Source organism: Schistocerca americana, chromosome 3, assembly GCF_021461395.2.
Source record: "Schistocerca americana isolate TAMUIC-IGC-003095 chromosome 3, iqSchAmer2.1, whole genome shotgun sequence".
Lineage (NCBI taxonomy): Eukaryota > Metazoa > Arthropoda > Insecta > Orthoptera > Acrididae > Schistocerca > Schistocerca americana.
In genome coordinates this window covers 228,619,998-228,639,333 of record NC_060121.1, presented here as the reverse complement: position 1 = coordinate 228,639,333, position 19,336 = coordinate 228,619,998, and the positions used below count along the sequence as shown (strand labels likewise).

General features: G+C 43.5%; 2 protein-coding genes, 1 non-coding gene and 1 pseudogene across 3 annotated transcripts in view; 2 read left to right on the top strand and 2 right to left on the bottom strand.

Annotated features, from left to right (window-relative positions):
* The window catches only part of LOC124605440 (calcium uptake protein 3, mitochondrial-like), a 212,550-nt gene that overhangs the window by 27,344 nt on the left and 165,870 nt on the right, over positions 1-19,336 (top strand). The window lies entirely within an intron of this gene.
* LOC124605991 (GTP-binding protein Rhes) overlaps positions 1-19,336 on the bottom strand; it is a 621,089-nt gene that overhangs the window by 589,714 nt on the left and 12,039 nt on the right. The gene's annotated exons all lie outside the window — the stretch shown is intronic.
* On the bottom strand, positions 3,474-3,591 carry LOC124607939 (annotated as a pseudogene).
* Trnat-ugu lies at positions 14,023-14,096 on the top strand. The gene has a single exon. It is a non-coding gene; the product is annotated as a tRNA-Thr (tRNA).

Here is a 19,336-nt window from a genome sequence, read left to right as displayed (position 1 = left end):
GGACAAGATAACAATAATTAATTTTAATGCTTGCGCATATAAACTGTACATCCATCAAAAGTGATTGATTGCTTTGGTTACGTAAAAATGTAGGAGCTACGCGATCAGCTAATTATTATTTATAAAACGCAATTTATATTTTTTATGGATATAAAATACACAATGGACTAACAATGGACGATGTGTGGTTCTAATTACGTGCAAAACAAACGAAAAGAAGTTATCGGCTCCCAGTTCCTCTCTCACACACTCATTTATGGTTCGTTCCCTATCAATGCTACCAGTACTGCCGGTAATCCTGCCACTTATAAAGTCATTTATGCACTGTGTCAAAGCTACGGAACTGTAGTTGTGGTAGAGCGCAACTCTTAATAATGAGACTCAGCGCCGCTTGGCGCTCAAACGTTCGATGCTCCTAAAATTCTGTGCGAGTCAGCATCCACCATTTTTCGGAGTTCAGATGGCCGTCGCAGAACTCGTACCTATCTCCACTGGCCAAAACACCTTCACCTTGTACCAGAACGAGGCAGAGTTCACACTGTCCATTAGTCCGTCGCTTCGTGACGGAAGCACCTGGAATCCAGAAGTGCTGTAGTGGCACATATGGGTAACTTTATCTTACAAGGGAACCTCCCCATTGCACCCCCCCTCAGATTTAGTTATAAGTTGGCACAGTGGATAGGCCTTGATAAACTGATCACAGATCAATCGAGAAAACAGGAAGAAGTTGTGTGGAACTATGAAAAAATAAGCAAAATATAGAAACTGAGTAGTCCATGGGCAACATAGGCAACATCAAGGAGGAAGTGGGCACAGGCGCGCCGTGGTCCCGTGGTAGCGTGAGCAGCTGCAGAACGAGAGGTCCTTGGTTCAAGTCTTCCCGGGAGTGAAAATTTTACTTTCTTTATTTTTGCGTAGTTATTATCTGTCCGTTCGTGCATTGACGTCTCTGTTCACTGCAATAAGTTTAGTGTCTGTGTTTTGCGACCGCATCGCAAAACCGTGCGATTAGTAGACGAAAGGAAGTGCCTCTCCAATGGGAACCGAAAACATTTGATCGCAAGGTCATAAGTCAACCGATTCCTCCACAGGAAAACACATCTGATATATTCTATACGACACTGGTGACGGAATGTGCGTCACATGACAGGAATATGTTGTGGACCCACCTAACTTGTACACTTGGCGAATGGGTAAAAAGATTCTTCTACCTTGCCCGATTTAGGTTTTCTTCTGGATGTGATAATCACTCCCAAAAAAGTGATGAAAACATAAGAGGTTGTCACATAAACTGAAAATAAAAAACTAAATTTCTCACTTGATGGAAGATTTGAACCAAGAACCTTTCATTCCGCAGCTGCTCACGTTACCACGAGACCACGGCGCACCTGCGTTCCCATTGTCCTTGATGTTGCCTATCTTCCCATGAACTACTCAGTTTGTATATTTTGCTTATTTTTTTCATAGTTCCACACTACTTCTTCCTGTTTTCTCAATTGATCTGTGTTCAGTTTTTCAAGGCCTATCCACTGTGCCAACTTATATCTAAATCTGAGGGGGGTGCGATGGGGAGACTCCCTTGTTAGTGTCGAACCGTTGCGTAAAACAGAGGCCAAAAGGAGAAGGCGTCTGAGTGGTAATACGTAAAGTGGTGTATCTGGACTCAACATCAAATCACGTACAAATATGAAAACATAAAGAGCCGCTGGATACGCTTCTAACGGCATGAAACTAACAAGCGAAACACGTCCACCTACAATCTTAATACAGCTGCGCCCACACAGTCTGCCAGAGAATCGTGGTATCAGAAAGTGACGTAGACAACTAAAAGTTAGAGTATAAATTGCTACATATGTTAACAATTTTATCTGCTGCTTAGCACTGTTGAACTAGTTTCAGACTGGTGAATGAATTTCGCTTTCACCTTTTTGTGATTTACTACGTTATTGGAATGGGTGACCTAGTATACCTTATCGGGATATCGATCTGCTGACCTAACTAATAATGCAACTCTGGAGTCCAAGCAGTCTCAGAGGTACAGCCATTGTGTCTTTAAGAGCTGTTTCCAAGCCTGGTCAACTAAAAATGTGTGGCATGTTACTGAGTAAACAATCGACGTTTTGATCTGCAAAATCCGCTGAAATTACTCCACTGTGCCGAATCTGCGGAGCTTAGAATATCGTAGAAAATTGCAAAACATTACGATATTACATGAAATTTCCAATCATTCGAGTGCGGATTATCTCTGCATAGTTCTTTGATTTTTGAAAAAATAAAAAAAATATAACAACTGACGTATTCTTTATATACAGTAAACCTCCACCAGCATTCTTTAAAGTATCGAACTCACAAGTAGAAAACAGCTTGACATACCTGATTACAAATGAGTTAATGTGTTTAATATTTGACATTAAATTTTTCACACGTCTCAGTGTTTATGACGTCATATCTCGTGAACCATAGGTTCACCTGACGTAAGTTTGGAAGAACATTCAGGTATATGTGGATACTGTCTGCAAAACGTATTTGGAATAGAATAGCAGTAGTAAAAATGTAATAAATCATAATGTAAAGTTCTTCTGCATGAACAGCGAAAATGTATTAGACGATAGTTTTTTTCCTTTCATTATTTTGTAGGGGATGTCAGTTTCGAAAAGGTTTGAAGTTCTGTGTAAAGTTTGTTCGAAGCAGCTAAGTGCTGTCATTCTCAAATAGTGGATGAGTATAGTCTGAGTAATTTGCACGCTTTGAGTTAGACTGTCTCAAGACGTGTACATAATTTATTACTTTTAATACTTCACGTATTGTGTTAAATGTAATGTATGAGTATTGATAGATTTTAATTTTTTAATTTTAACTGCAGGAAATCAAAGTTTTGTTACCTCTGGAAGCTTAAAGATAGGCAACCTACTGTAGGAACAGGAGACCGTTTTAGCTGTTTAGTAAAATATGTTCGTTCAGAATAGAAATTTGTGATGCAAAGACCTGGATGACGAAAACATCCGCGGATGGGCAAATAACGACGCCTTTGTACTAAGGTTTCAAACAGTAACTTGTAAGTGACGGGGGTGTAGTGAACAAACTGTGTTCGATAGAGGAAGAGACTATAAAGGAGGCAGTGCACTTCAAAGTGTGACACGTGGCATGTTTAGAAAATACAGCAGATAGCAGATTCCTGTGAAAGTATGTGTAATTCTTGCTTTCTTGGTTATCTGTGCAGTCTCGAGTCCACATCAACTCGGATAATTGGGAGGTTCAGTATACTTATATGTTAAAAAAAAAAGCACTCCGTCTTCAGGCCTATTGGGGCCATCCGACTGCCGTGTCATCCTTGGTGGAGGATGCGGATAGTAGGGGCGTGTGGTCAGCACACCGCTCTCCCGGTCGTAAGATGGTATTCTTGACCGAAGTCGCTACTATTCGGTCGAGTAGCTCCTAAGTTGGCATCACGAGGCTGAGTGCACCCCGAAAAATGGCAACAGCCCATGGCGGCCTGGATGGTCACCCACCCAAGTGCCGACCACGCCCGACAGCGCTTAACTTCGGTGATCTCACGGGAACCGGTGCATCCACTGCGGCAAGGCCGTTGCCATACTTATATGTTAGAGATGAATAATTCTTGTATCCATGCACTGTATTTAAGGATTATTGCACCCAGGTAACTGAATTCATATTGCTGATAGCACTCGTTATTTTAAAGAACTTACAGTCCCCAGCAGTCTTTCCCTACGGTCCAACTATGACAGCAGCACAACTATTCCTTATACAAGGGCTTGCGCGCGCCTCAGCCGAATAATGTTGTATGGGTGTGTATACGTCTATTAGCATTCCTTAAGGCACACGTGCCCGTTGGGTTGTGCCAAATGTCTCCGGGCGCGTAGCCAGTACCCATCCATCTCTATAATCACCGCAAATGCTTCAGCGTCCACGTTTTGACTCGACGGTGGAGTGTGCCTTGTTACAGAGAGTGTAGGACTTCGTTAACGATTTAACTGTCCAGATCGCGTGGGAAAACATAAATCTAAAAACAGATGGGTAAACGATAGCGTCACGAAGAGGTAATGAACGCTATGCGAACCACTCTACGGATGTTGGCATCACAGAGGCCTGTCGGTGCCAGACTCCCTGACCCACTGATGGTTCTTCGTATTTATTGCCGTAGTTACGGTGTGACGCTTCCGTGGGGACACAGCTTTGAGGCGGGCGAAGAAATGAGCAAGAGTATAAAAAGAGGACCATTCGAAGAAGGAGGAGGAGGAGGAGGAGGAGGAGGAAATGGATTGTAGGTCACTAACGTGGTTTGAGAGCGGAGGTTATGAAACGGAATCTCGGGGAGAGTGTAACTGGACTCTGTCGATCAACAATTGCATAAGACCTAACTCTCCCTGGCATGGAAACCCTTGTCTCTTGATTTTGGCTGCTAGTTGGAGCGACTCTCGTTATACCAAAAGTGGGATCGCCACAAAAATGTAGAGTGTAGTTCGCGCTTGAAATTACCGGCAGCGAAACGGTGAAAAAGTTATTGCGTTATTGTTGCCAGCAATGCGACTTTGGACTTCGTTCTGTATTTTGGATTGTACTTACTTATACTGGCCACACAAACCGCAGCCGGTCCTTGGCATCACTCAGTCCAGCCTTCACACTGTCCTGTCACCTGCCTCATCTCCCAGACCCAGTATCTGCATGTCTCCCATGGTATTATCCTTCATTCTCGGCCGTCCCAGTGGTCTCTTTCCTTCAGCTTCTCCAGCCACTACAGCCTTTATTACTGTGTCCTCCCCTGTGCTCCTCACGTGTCCGTACCATCTTAGTCTCTTAATTTTCACACTCGCTACGACGTCAGTGTGTATAATTGTCTGAGTTCTCTGTTTCTCCTTATTCTCCACTGTTCACTTTCTTTCACTGGTCCATATACTTTTCTCAGTACCTTTTTTTCAAAGGCGATGAGTTTTTTCTCTGTTTTCCTTGTCGGGGTCCATGTCTCACTTGCAAAGCAGACAATTGGCTTGGTGATGGTCTGATATATTCTAATTTTTGCCTGCCTACGTAGTAACTACGATCTTATGATGTTGTGCATAGCTCCTAGACATCTTCTCCCAGCTTGAATTCTTGTTACTATCTCTTGTTCTTGTTGGTTGAAGTTGACACTGAGGTACGTGAATGTGTCTGTATAGTTAGATTTCCGATTTTTAGGTGGTTTGGTCCTAAATGAGCTCTTCTCCCTACTACCATGAACTTCGTTTTACATTCATTTATACTTATAAGGGGAGGCCGCCAATTGTGAAATTCAGATTCGATTCATACTGCGCATAATAAAAGCTCATGGCCAGAGGTGTAATGTGGCAAAGCACCAAGATGCACTTCTCAGCCGTTGTCGAGAAAATCGACAGTTAAAAGAAACCGTTGCGGTGAAATACTCTCTACGATTAATAATTTTCCACAGCGTCATGGCGCAGCGGTAAGCGCTCGGGTTTGTAATCCGAAGGTCGTCGGATCGAATCTCGCACCATGCAACTTTTTTTTTTAGTATTTGTTTTTTGTAATTCAAATGTATATATATATATATATATATATACACACATAATTACCGGCAATCAGTTGCAACAATTATGCATATAATAAGTTGTTGAAAGTCGTTTATCGTGGAAAAACTGGCGACTTCGAACATCATCATGTTTTCCGCAAACAAAGTTGTATTTCACAAATGTTATTAATTGGCTTCATAATGTTTACCACGTATAGTTAACGGAAGACGTAGAAACGATATTGCGAAACGAATACGTATAGCGTAAGTCAAACGTTCGAATTAGAATAGAGACCCCACGAACACAAATTCGCTGTGGCAGGTATGAAATACGAACTCCGTTACTCGCTCGTTACACTTCAAGGACAGATGTTGAATGGGCCGAAACGAGCCGCCGCATAACAGCGTATTTGCGTGCTAACTTCGAAAGAAGGTAGATGCGGTCCCTAACGCCACTTATAACATCATCGAAAATGAGTGCGGACGGGAGAGCTTTGGTACACCATGTTAAAAAAAAAAAAAAAAAAAACGGAAAAATGGAGGCGGTGCAATTGGAGAGCGATCCGCCTTCACCAACATGCATAAGCAATTCATTAATAGTTCATATATATTTGAATTACAAAAAACTAATAATAAAAAAATTGCATGGCGCGAGATTCGATCCGGCGACCTTCGGATTACGAACCCGAGCGCTCACCGCTGCGCCACGACGCTGCAGAAAACTATTAATCGTAGAGAGTATTTCACCGCAACGGTTTCTTTTAACTGTCGATTTTCTCGGCAACGGCTGAGAAGTGCATCTTGGTGCTTTGCCACATTACACCTCTGGCCATGAGCTTTTATTATGCGCAGTATGAACCGAATGTGAATTTCACAATTGGCGGCTTCCCCTTGTTAGACCTACTTTCTTAGCTTCTTCCATTAGCACAGACCCCATTTTCTCCAGGTCTTCCATGTTCTTTCCTACCATCAGTGTCTGCAGCTCGTGGTCTAGTGGCGAGCGTTGCTGCCTCTGGATCACGGGGTCCTGGGTTCGATTGCCGGCCGGGTTGGGGATTTTTCTCTGCCCAGGGGCTGTGTTTGTGTTCTCCTCCTCCTCCTACTCCTCCTCCTCCTACTCCTCCTCCTTCTCCTCCTCCTCCTCCTCCTCCTCCTCATCATCATCATCGTCGTCGTCGTTATTATCATTATTTGTGATAGTGGCTAGATTGGATTGGGTAAAAAAATTGGACTGTATAAGAATTGGGACTTCGTACGGGCGCTGATGACCGCTAAGATGAGCGACCCACAAACCAAACATCATCGATATCATCATCCGCAAAAGCCAGGCCAGTTATCTTTTTTCATATGGTGACTCCTGAGCTTTCACATGTTACTCTCCTCAGGGAGTTGTTGAGGGCCAAATTGAACAGGGTTGGTGATATAATATCTCCCTGTCTCACTCCTGTTATTACTTCAAATGCTTCTGGGAACTCCCACTGTACTTTCACTCTACACTTTGATTCCATCCCACACAGCCGGCCGGGGTGGCCGGAGCGGTTCTAGGCGCTACAGTCTGGAACCGAACGACCGCTACGGTCGCAGCTTCAAATCCTGCCTCGGGCATGGATGTGTGTGATGTCATTAGGTCAGTTAGGTTTAAGTAGTTCTAAGTTCTAGGGGACTGATGATCTCACAAGTTAAGTCCCACAGTGCTCAGAGCCATTTGAACCATGACACACATTTTAGTCAGCTGTATCAACTTTTCAGGTATCCCATACTCTTCCACTATCCTCCACATTTCCTCTCTTACTATGCTGTCATATGCTTTGTTGAAATGTATAAACAGGCAAAAGGTATCATGATTGTGCTCCCAGTTCTTATCTATTATTTGTCTTAGTGTGAATATTTGGTCTATTGTTGTTTTACCTTTTCTGAACCTTTCTTGTGCACTGTATCATACAGAAAATATGACCTGAATATGGCTGAATTCTGTCATGAAAATTTGTTCGTCCGAAATGTATATATAGACTTATACTGAAAGGCACAGACAGACAAAATAACAATGAAATTTCATGCATTTTATGGAAAGCGTATTAATGTATACAACATATAGACATATATTTTAAAAAATATGACGTATCATAGTTATATTCAATGAGTTTTTCAGTGTGGTTAATACTCGAGAATCACTCAACAAACAAGAAGAGTGATTAAGACTGTGTACTTGACTGGGGCACGAACCCAGAACCTTGCCACTAGAGGCCAATGCACTCCAGGCACGACTCAGGAACACGACCCTTCCTCACAGATTAAGTTTGCCAGTACTTCCTAAATTTCTCAGGTCTCCTACGAATCTCTCTGGGCTAGTAAAGCTGGAAGGCAGGATTTCCGGGCAAATAAATTAGCTACAGCCGGAAGATCGTTTTCGGTATTTAGGTCACAGGTCGAGGTCACACAGTGGATGGAAGCTGAACTCAGGTACGTAGGGAGCAGGGTTTCGTCCTTTACCCAGTCACTGAAATCGTCGTTTTCTTCGGTTCCTGTAAATCGAATTAGGCTAATCCGCGATGGTTCTTTTGCAAAAAGAAAAATGACATACAAACAAACCGCCGATTTTCTTCCACATTCTTGTTCAACCTAAGATTGTAATCAGTCTCTAGTGGCAAGTTTTCGACGGGACGTTAACTCTAGTCTTATTTCACTTGTTGGTAGTAACATCAGTTACAACTCTCATCACAAAGAAAATGCAAACTCGGCATGCAAAATTCCTGTTAAATGTTTCAGTAGAGAAATACTTTGTCGAAGAAATCATCGTGGAAAGCTCTTTAGTTTGTACAAGGTGATTTATTTGCAGACAGTGAGAATTTTGTTACATGTTGGTAGTTGCAATAATGTCAGTATTTGTAGAAAACTGTAAAGCTCTTTTTTGTGTTTCAGAGGCAACGATACTGCAATATAAACGTATAGGTCTCCTCCACGACTCCTGTTTATGACGTGTTCTTCCAGGATCCTATGCATCACTCTGATTTAGTTTCTCTTTCGTGAACATGTGTCCAGATCTAGTGCTGTAATCCTAGAGTAGGACTGACACAGATATCCAGTATATTTTTTCGGTAACAGTGAAGAGAGAGTTCAAAATGGTTCAAATGGCTCTGAGCACTATGGGACTTAACTTCTGAGGTCATCAGTCCCCTAGAACTTAGAACTACTTAAACCTAACTAACCTAAGGACATCACACACATCCATGCCCGAGGCAGGATTCGAACCTGCGACCGTAGCGGTCGCGCGGTTCCAGACTGTAGCGCCTAGAACCGCTCGGTCACCCCGGCCGACCGTGTTTAGACAAAACGGTGTTACAGAAAACTATATTTGCAGAAGGGGCTGTCAGAATGTGTTCTCGAAATGGAACTTTTCACCTAGCGAGGTGGTGCAGTGGTTAGCACAACGGACTGGCATTCGGGAGGACGACTGTTCAAACCCGCGCCCAGCCATCCAGATTTAGGTTTTCAGTGATTTCGCTAAATCGCTCCTGGCAAATGCCGGGATGGTTCCTTTGAAATGGCTGGGCCGATTTCCTTCCCCATGCTTAACACAGTCCGAGCTTGTGCTCCGCCCCTAACGGCCTTGATGTCGACGGGACTTAAAACGCAGTCCTCCTTCCTTCATTGGACCACTTTTTGACATAAAGTAGGAAGTGCCAATCGCAATGGGACAGTTAATGACATAATCTGTAGGCCTTGACACAAATTCGGGAGAAAGGAGTCCGCAGCTCGTGGTCGTGCGGTAGCGTTCTCGCTTCCCACGCCCGGGTTCGATTCCCGGCGGGGTCAGGGATTTTCTCTGCCTCGTGATGACTGGGTGTTGTGTGATGTCCTTAGGTTAGTTAGGTTTAAGTAGTTCTAAGTTCTAAGGGACTGATGAGCATAGATGTTAAGTCCCATAGTGCTCAGAGCCATTTGAACCAACCATTTTTGAGAAAGAGTGGATCCAGCGTTTCAACTTGATGTCTTGATTAGGGGTTTTTCCTAAATGATTTGAAATGAATGCTATGTGGGTCCACTGGAAAGGCCGGGCCCATTGGTCGACACTTCGTCCCTGCCAAGTGAGTTAGCGGTCCGTCCGCATGCCAGTGATACCAACAAGGTTTCTAGCTTTCCTTCCTTCCGTGCTTGCTCTTCGATCATTAAATATTTCTTTCCTATGAAAATATTCTTCAGAGTCGCTACCAGTCGCAAACGTTTGCTTGCTTACTTAAATTATTTAACAAAGCAACATGTTTCGAAGTACAAACCTCATCTTCAGGTGGAGAAAGAGAAGGATAATTTAACGTGATCGTTTGTTGGTTTGCTGTTCACATTTTTTTAAAATAATCACTCGCTTTATTCATATGCAACAGCCATCTTCTTGTCGTGTGCTCAGTTACATCCATTGTTGTAGCTGCTTGGGTTTTGTTGATCGTTGCTTATAAACGTAACTCTATTTTGTCGGAAATTGGCATGTTGAGAATCGTGGCTGTAATACTATAAGGTTTAGAACTGAAATAGGAACTAGCCACAGCTATGGTTCAGTAAGGTTTATCTGGATCAACCCACGATCGATTTCGTTTTTTTTTTTTTTCCACATCCTTCTTCAGATGGTTGTTACAAGTTTTGCCTTGTTTTCTTGCTGGTTCAAATGGCTCTGAGCACTATGGGACTTAACTTCTGAGGTAATCAGTCCCCTAGAATTTATAACTACTTAAACCTAACTAACCTAAGGACATCACACACACGCATGCCCGAGGTAGGATTCGAACCTGCGACCGTAGCAGTCGCGCGGTTCCGGACTGAAGCGCCTAGAACCGCTCGGCCACCACGCCGGTTTTCTTGCTGGTACCTCAGTTTGTATCCGTTATTGGTTTGCTGCACTAGGATAGAATGTTTTTGTTCACTACTTGGTAAAGTTTACGATAGAATTATTTCTTCTGATCTCTGTCAACAGATTTATGAAAATGTAATGAAGTTATTAAAACGTGAAATGTGGTGAAAACTTACGTAGAAGCATACGGAAGGTCAGTTTTAACTACATTTCATTATTAAAACATTTTTAGAAAGCATTTGACAGATCGGAAGAAATAATTCTATAGCAAAAGTAAGCAAATAGTAAACCAAAATCTTTGTCTATCGTAGTGCGACAAACCAGTAGCGCATAGAAAACGAGGCCCCATCAAGGAAACAAGAGGAAACGTGCAACAACCATATGGAGGTGGATTTGTAAAAAAATCCGAAACCGGTCATTGTTTTGCCCAAATAAATAGTGTTAAACCATGATTGTGGCTGGATGATGTTTCTTTTTGAAGCTTATAAAAATGGCTCTGAGCACTATGGGACTTAACTTCTGAGGTAATCAGTCCCCTGGAACTACTTAAACCTAACTAACCTAAGGACGTCACACACATCCATGCCCGAGGCAGGATTCGAACCTGCCACCGTAGCGGTCGCGCGGTTCCAGACTGTAGCGCCTATAACCGCTCGGCCACTCCGGCTGGCTTTGAAGCTTATAGTTTATAAACTTGCAAGGGACGCTTAAAATACTCACCAGTTATCACTATCAAATCTGCTGTAAAGTAAAAACAAGACGGCGGTAAAAAACAAACTTTGATCCGATTTAACTATCGATTTGTTGATTCTGATCACTGAATAAACTTTTCATATGTTTGAAAATGTCACTGTCGGTTACCGGTCAATATAGCTTTAAATTATTTGTGTCTTGTTCTGCGCCGTTTTCTCGTGCCAGCCGGTACCTGCCGGGCTGTGGCACGTCGTCTTCGGCTGCTGTCTGCTGCAGACAGCCACGTGAGTTCGCCCTCGCGCCCAGACAGCTGGCCTCAGTCTGCCCCGCTTGTTAGCGCGTAATGACTGCTGCTGACGTCACGGCTGTTTATAAACACTGCGTATGAAAAGGGCGGGGGGAAATGGCTGGCGACGCGCAGGGTAGGGGGGCGAGCGTATGGCGCAAGTGGGCGGGCGGAGGAAGCAGGCGGGATGTTGAAAGTAAACGTCGTTAACTCTGTGGCAACGCTAGTTAATGGCCGACACACGTTTCCTCGGGGCCTTTCCGACAGCGGATATTCCGGTCCGGAGAGGACGACAAAGGCGAGCGGATTTGACGGTCGGGAGAAGACCAGGGCGGGACCGAACTTGAGCAGTATTGCCACAGTGAGCAGACTGGAAAGATTGCACTTCAGATGTACCGCTTATTAAGCTTTTTTCTGTTTTTGTTTTTTAATTTGTCATTTGCCGCCCCCCCCCTCCGCCCTCCCCGACATAATCAGTTCAAACAGACCAAAACAGTATTACCCAAATTAAACTATAGCGGTGATCGTGGGCACACGCACACACAAAACAAATGCTTTTAAAATACACGGCACAACAGTTCGAACGTTACATCGTTATTTGTTAGGTAGCTAGAATTTTGAATATGTACGTTAGTCAACACGTCACTTGTGACCGGTTTCTACTACATCGTAGTTTACCATTTTTATCTAAAATACAAATAAGTTCTTCACATACTATCTCTTAATCAGACATTTTAAATGAATCAATTTCATGTTATTAGTGTATTTCGTATTTTTATACTTTGATGATAGCGTCATATTATCAACGCTGATTGGCAGTTGTGAAGTAGTGTGAGATGAAGTAGGCGGAGCCTCTGCATGTTTAAGCTCATGCTCAGCACTCATAACCATCAGTTGACTTTGTAGCAGCTGAGGAGAGCTCCGCCTACCATCCTCCAAGGAAGCCATGGGTATAATAAGTTTTATTTTATCTTGTCAAAATTTGTCGTCATTAGACACTTTTCATGTTATTTTAAGATTGGTTTCTAGTATTTTCTAAAATTAATTCACAGGTCTGAAGATGGTTATATAAATATAACCGAAACTGGTCACCTATGTTATTGAGACATAAGTGTTGTGATCAAGACTGATCTTTAGTTAAAATATAATAATCTATTGATCACTGTATGCCAAAGAAAATATTTACCAAAATTGTATGTCATTAACTGCTAACAAACACTCACTAATCATGCGAGACTGAATGTCCCCGCGTGGCGATGCGGACTCACGACGGGGATAAGTATGTGCAGGGTGTCCATAATTAAATTCCAGTTTCAAAACGCCGTAGAAAGAGAACCACTGCTCTGAATGAAGTGAAACTTAAACGGCATATTATTGACGCAGGGGCAAACGTCATGGGGAAAAAAGTTAAAGAAAATTTTAGCAATAGTTGACTCTGTAAGCATCGCAACGTAAATGAGGACGGCTACAAATGACATACGAATAACAATACGGCGGCTACGGTTTGAGTTGCACGTTACTCGATCCGTACTGTTCAATGTGCGTGACTGGCCAAGTTCAGCAGTCAACAGTTGTAGCACTGTCAGTTACGTAAGTTCATGCACCACGACAAGGTCACACTACATCGAATGAGAAAAATCGGTTTTTAATTTCCTTGAGACCAAAAACCGAATAAAAACAAAACGTCTGTTTATACTAGCCGTGTGACTGACGTATGATGTGTTCAGTATACTGCCCACCATTTTCTGCCAGAAGCTAAAAATGAAACAAAGCATGAACAATAAATCGAAATGGCTCGGGGTTCACGTTCAGAAGGTGTTGCGCAATGCGTGACTTTAAATTGGCTCTGAGCACTATGGGACTTAACACCTGTGGTCAGCAGTCCCCTAGATCGTAGAACTACTTAAACCTAACTAACCTAAGGACATCACACACAGCCATGCCCGAGGAAGGATTCGAACCTGCGACCGTAGCGGTCACGCGGCTCCAGACTGAAGCGCCTAGAACTGCACGGCCACACTGGCCGGCTGCGTGCCTTTAGTTCAGCTACGTTCGTAATTCGAACATACAGTGGTTCAGATAACCCCACAGCCACAAGGATTAAGATCAGGTGAGCTGTACGGCCAAGTTGTAGGGAAATGACGGGTGATAATTCTAGCATTTTCGAAATGTTTCTGCGGCAGCCGCTTCACTGACTGTGCAAAGTTCGGAGAAGCGCCATCTTGCTTAAAATTGATCCTACCCACAAGTCCACAATGTTGAAGGGTTGGAATGAAGTTGGTGCGCAAAACAATTCTATAGTTATATATGAAGATGGTATCTGTTCTTTTGGACATGTCCGAAAGAGCAGATACCATCGGTGACCATGCAGCTCGTTAGAATGAAATTACGATGAAATGAATACCCTGGCTGCATACAGGCGTTGATATAAGTCAACGGGGACAGTTGAAAGTGTTTGCCCCGACCGGGACTCGAACCCGGGATCTGATGCTTAACATCTTCTTCTGTGCAGATGCACAAACAGTGCCCGAGCTCTTACGGGCATCGGCAGTAAAGCCGCGAGTAATGAGTATAATGGGCAGGGGCACTATGTATGTAGTGCGGGACAAAAAGTTGCGAATATGGGTCTCACGGGAGGCGTGAGAGAGACAAGTCCCTGCAGTCGCACTATCCTCTGTGTCCTCGATGGCTCAGATGGCTAGAGCGTCTGCCATGTGAGCAGGAGATCCCGGGTTCGAGTCCCGGTCGGGGCACACTTTTTCAACTTTCCCCGTTGACTTATATCAACGCATGTATGTAGCCAGGGGTATTCATCTCATTGTAATCTCATAGCTTTTACCAGTGATATTACAGGACCTGCAGGACTCATCTTCTCGAAGAAATACGGCTCTACGAAAAACGATGCTTGCAATCCGCACCACACAATTATCTTTGGAAAATGAAGTGGTACCGGTACTGGTTAACGTGCGTGCGGACTTTCCGTTGCCCATTTACTGCAGTTCTGCTTGCTGATCTGTCTCTGGAGGTGGAAATGGGCTTCGTCTGTCCACAGAATGTTCCGTGGCCATTCATTGTCAACTTCTACATGAACAAGAAATTCCAGGTCGACCGTTTGTCTTGCTCGCAGGTCAGAATGAAGCAACTCATGAGTATGGGTGATCTCCTAAGGATAGCAATGCAGGATGTTTCGTAGGATTTTGTGCAACCTGCTTGAGGGCATGTCCAACGTTCGTGCAATCCCCTGCGCACTGCATGTTTGCACACCACCAGTCGACCGTTCTTGCAATGCTGTGTCTACATCTTTGACCGACGTCGAATCAACTGTCTTCTTCCCCTTTGCCAAATTGCACTTCAAAAGAACTTGTCTTTTAGAATATAGTAATGATTTTTTCCAGATCGATAGCAGGCATCATACTATACTTCTTTGATACCGTGAATGTGCGGCACTTCTGCAGAACTACTGGCTAACAAACACCGTTCTTGTGAAAGAGCTTTACCAGCAGGCGCGATCCTTCACGGAGACATTCATGTTGGGCGTCTCGGATTAGAGATGGGCATCCTTGAGAACTAGTTCACTGGTGATCGCTCTTTTTTGGGAACCATTCATTTTCACTCGATCATCGTTCATTGTGCTTGGTATATGGTTCTCATGAAAAATTGAAAATTAGTAGCATAGGTGGCTGAAGGATGGAAGGCGCCAAGAGGGGGCACTTGCCTCCCCTCTGGACTACAGAATTTTTATTCATAACAGGATTCTCACACACTTGTAATTTTCGTGATTCTACAAAGCATCTGGTTGAGCCAACTGTAGCGTTATGTGGCGTATCGCAGTGAAATAATATAAGGTGGCGCACGAAAAACCGGCCCCGAGTTGAGACTGCTCGCCAATTACGCACGATTTGTTGGCCGCTACGAGCACAATAGATTAACATGTAATAATTAGGCAGTCAAGAAATAACAAGTCAATGCAAACAACTTCGAAACATCAGATGACGATTGGTAAGCGACAATGAGCAATGTAGTACTCGGGATCGATTTTTCGTGCGCCGCCCTGTACCACTGAAATAATATTGTAGGAGCTATATTCTCTTTACAAAATGTGACACCACACACTCGATTACGAAGCGTGGTCTTCATTCGGTTGTAAGACGAGTCCCTTCCATAACAATGAACATGCTATTTACCAAATCAAAAACGACGGAAAATGGCCACTCGTGTGTGCCACGCCGACGTCTTTCGCATGTGTAATAACAAAAAATCTTGCCTTTTTACAAGTATTCCTTCTGCTGTTTATCGAAATAGTGAAGCCAGCTCATACGCAGTTTTGTTACCTCAAAAGATGTATGTATTACATACCACGTAATTTTTATGCAGTTTACATAATTATAAAACACATTTTAATTACTGGTCGTGGAGGCTGCGTGCCGACCAGTCGCGTACAGCTGTCACACCAGCAATGTTGGAACGTGAGGACACACTCGTTCGAGGTGATCGACGGATCACAATCAGACAGCTCTCTGCTCAACTGGACGTTTCCGTTGGTAGTGCTGAGACACCTGTCCACCAGTTAGGTTCTCAAAGGTGTGTGGCCGCAGGTTTCTTCGCCGCCTAACATAGAACCATAAAAAGGAACATCTGTGTGGCTCAATGGAGGATGATCTCCGTGGCAAGCAGTTCGTGGATGATGGGGAGGTTATTGATGCAGCAAGACGTTGGCTCCGACGTCGACCAGTAGATTGGTACCACACGGGCCCCACCACTGAGGCCCAGTCAGGCCGTCGCATTGAACGGAGATTGTTGGAAAATAGGATTCTGTAGATGAAATAGCGGGAAATAATATGGTGTTTGGGAAGCCTGCATAATACCAACTTGACTTCAGAAAAAAAGTTGCATTACTTATTGAACACGCCTTGAGTAATCTGTCACGAACTGTAAACAGCTTATCAGTGTTTACTGTTTATGACTAGTTGTCAAAGTTTCAACATTCCACAGTACATTAACTTGCAGAGACACAGTTAATGTATCATTCAGCTGCGTGCAGCACTTAGAAAGCCGATTGACTGTATAGAGTGATTTTTTGCAGAAGGCATAATCCTTATTAGGAAAACATTATCCCCCCGTATGGAAATTTCTGGAACTCACTCGTTTGAGACAGACAGCTGATCTAGATTCTCGACGCAGAATTGGTCGCAGCACTGAATTTGGGCTTGAGGAGAATTTAAAGTAACTACTAAAATAACCCTGTTACTTAGCGGTACGTGTTAATAAAATAACACGTTCCACACTAGATCCTATTAAATTTTTATTTTGGGTGGGATTCATAAAAAAAATAATTTTCCAACATTCAACATTTTGATAGTACTGGGGAAACCTATACAAGTATTACAATGTTTTTCTTTTTCTTGTTAAAATTTCAATGACTTTGAACATATCAATACCATTCGTGCTTTGGCACCGTTATATGCTGCCTCAGGTTCTTTCTCACAACCTATTAGATACAAGTATCTCCGTGGGGTCACGCTGTCCTTCGCACGTTTGCAGCGTATTCGTTCTTTCAAAATTTCCACCGCAGCAGCTCTGAGCTGCAGCCGTGACTCATTATTTTATTGTCCAGACTGCGATAAGTGTAACTCAAATCTAAAATACCTAGGAAACGTTGCTACAGTAGTGTGAACTACTTCGCTCGTTTCACTGAATGTCTCTATGGAACCTATGAAATAAGTAACAGATTGCTGATATGTATTACGTGGTTGACACTGGAACACTATTACTCGTAGTTAACAGTTTCGCCAAACGCTAACAGAATTTGAGGTGGTGGTGCTGGATCGTGAGAGAGAAAATTTCTCAATAAAGACGAGTCACCTTGTACGTAAAATGAATTCTTCGTAGGATAAAGTGTGCAGAGTACTAATGGAAACCATAAAGAATATCGCGTGCAAGTAATGAGCTCAAATGATTTTTAAGGCAGTGTTCAGTTTCGCCAGCGGATTACAGTGCCGAAAATGGTGCTGTTCGTACATTACCCGGATGAGGCCTTTGCAACGATGACACTGTTGCCTGCTGGCTTAGTAGCCGTAGTTAGTGTTGAAAATCCATGCAGCACGCCTTTCTGATCATCGTCAACCATTCTTTATCAACATCTGGACCTTTTTTTGTAAAAGATCAACTAATAAAACTTAAAATAACTTACGGGTTTGCTGCCGGGTGACGTCGTCGACCACCGCCGATATTTCGGCAGGAGCACACCCTGACATTTTCAAGGCACAACTGCAAGGAGGAAGCAATGTGCAAGGGAATTTAATACCTCGGTTCACAGAGGAGAGACAAGGAAGATACCACACACAGAACAAGTAACCGAAGAGTCAACACACAACCAAAGATAACCAACATCAGAAATATCGACAGTGACTATTAATAAGCAGGTGAAGGAGCACTAATTCTGTCCCTCTGTTTTTTGATGAGAGACAGAGCCGGATTGCAAGGAGCATTTAAACAAAATCCACCATCTCTGTTTACAAGGTTGCTTGATAGTTTGATTTCCAAAGCTTCATCCCTCACTGGATGAATTTTCACCATCCAGCTCATTGTGAAGGAGTACTTCGTACCTTGGTTCACAGGGCCCCCATTATCTCAGACCCTGAATGTTTGGCAGCTGAGCTATCACATCTCGAAGTCACCTTTCGTCAGAATGGTTATAGTTACAGGCAGATCAAACTTGCGTTGCGCTATCAGCCTTCTGTGCAACGGGTGAGTGACGATAGCAACGAAGTGGCACCTAAGTCTACGGTCTTTTTGCCTTACGCAGGAAGCATTTCCAACAGGATTGGCCGTATTTTGCGGAAATATAATGTGAAATGTGTTTTTCGACCACCTTCTAAGATTAAGGCCCTGTTGGCGTCCCTAAAAGATGATCTTGGTTTGCGTTTGCAGTTGTGGCATGTCGTATATTGGCCAGACAATCAGGACTGTGGAAGACTGGTGTATTGAACATGAGCGTCACACACGCTTACAACAGCCGAGTAAATCCGCTATTGCAGAACATTGCTTTGACACCGGTCATCCTATGGAATACAACAACACGGAGATTCTGGCTTGCACGTCCAGCTATTGGGATACTGTTGTTAAGGAAGCTGTTGAAATCAAACTATCAAGCAACCTTATAAACAGAGATGGTGGATTTTGTTTAAATGCTGCTTGCAATCCGGCTCTCCCTCTCATCAAAAAACAGAGGGACAGAATTAGTGCTGCTTTACCTGCTGATTAATAGTCAATATCGATATTTCTGATGTTGGTTATCTTTGGTTGTGTGTTGACTCTTCGGTTACTTGTTCTGTGTGTGGTATCTTCCTTGTCTCTCCTCTGTGAACCGAGGTATTAAATTCCCTTGCACATTGCTTCCTCCTTGCAGTTGTGCCTTGAAAATGTCAGGGTGTGCTCCTGTCGAAATATCGGCGGTGGTCGCCGACGTCACCAGGCAGCAAACTCGTAAGTTATTTGAACATTCAATTCGCCAGGAAAAGTTAAGGTCTCACTAATAAAACTTAGTTTCCCGCTAGCAGTTTGAACGGTGCACGTAAGTATGTTTTCATTCCAGATTTAATGTCACAAATGTCTGAGACTGTGCGTCTTGCTGACCGCAAAGAGGATGTGGCTCTCAAACGACTGTGAGCTGTCCCTGTTAGATATTACTGCCCAAGACCACATGAACAGCAAATATCCTCATCGTCAGATTGGAAAGGGAAACTTCTGTCGCATCACCAGCGCGTTCGCCGGATTTAACTTCTGTTGACTTTTTCCTGCGAGTTGAATGAAGTCGTTAAGGTATGAGAGGAAACTCACTGATCAGGTCGTATCCACCTGTCGCTCTGAAAACAGGTACATTTGAGCGGCAGAAGAATGTGCTCCGTCGTAGTGCACGCAGTAACACTACCGGTCGTCACGTAGAACAGTTGGTATGAGTTTAAGTTGTTGCTGTACGGTTTTTATGCTAATA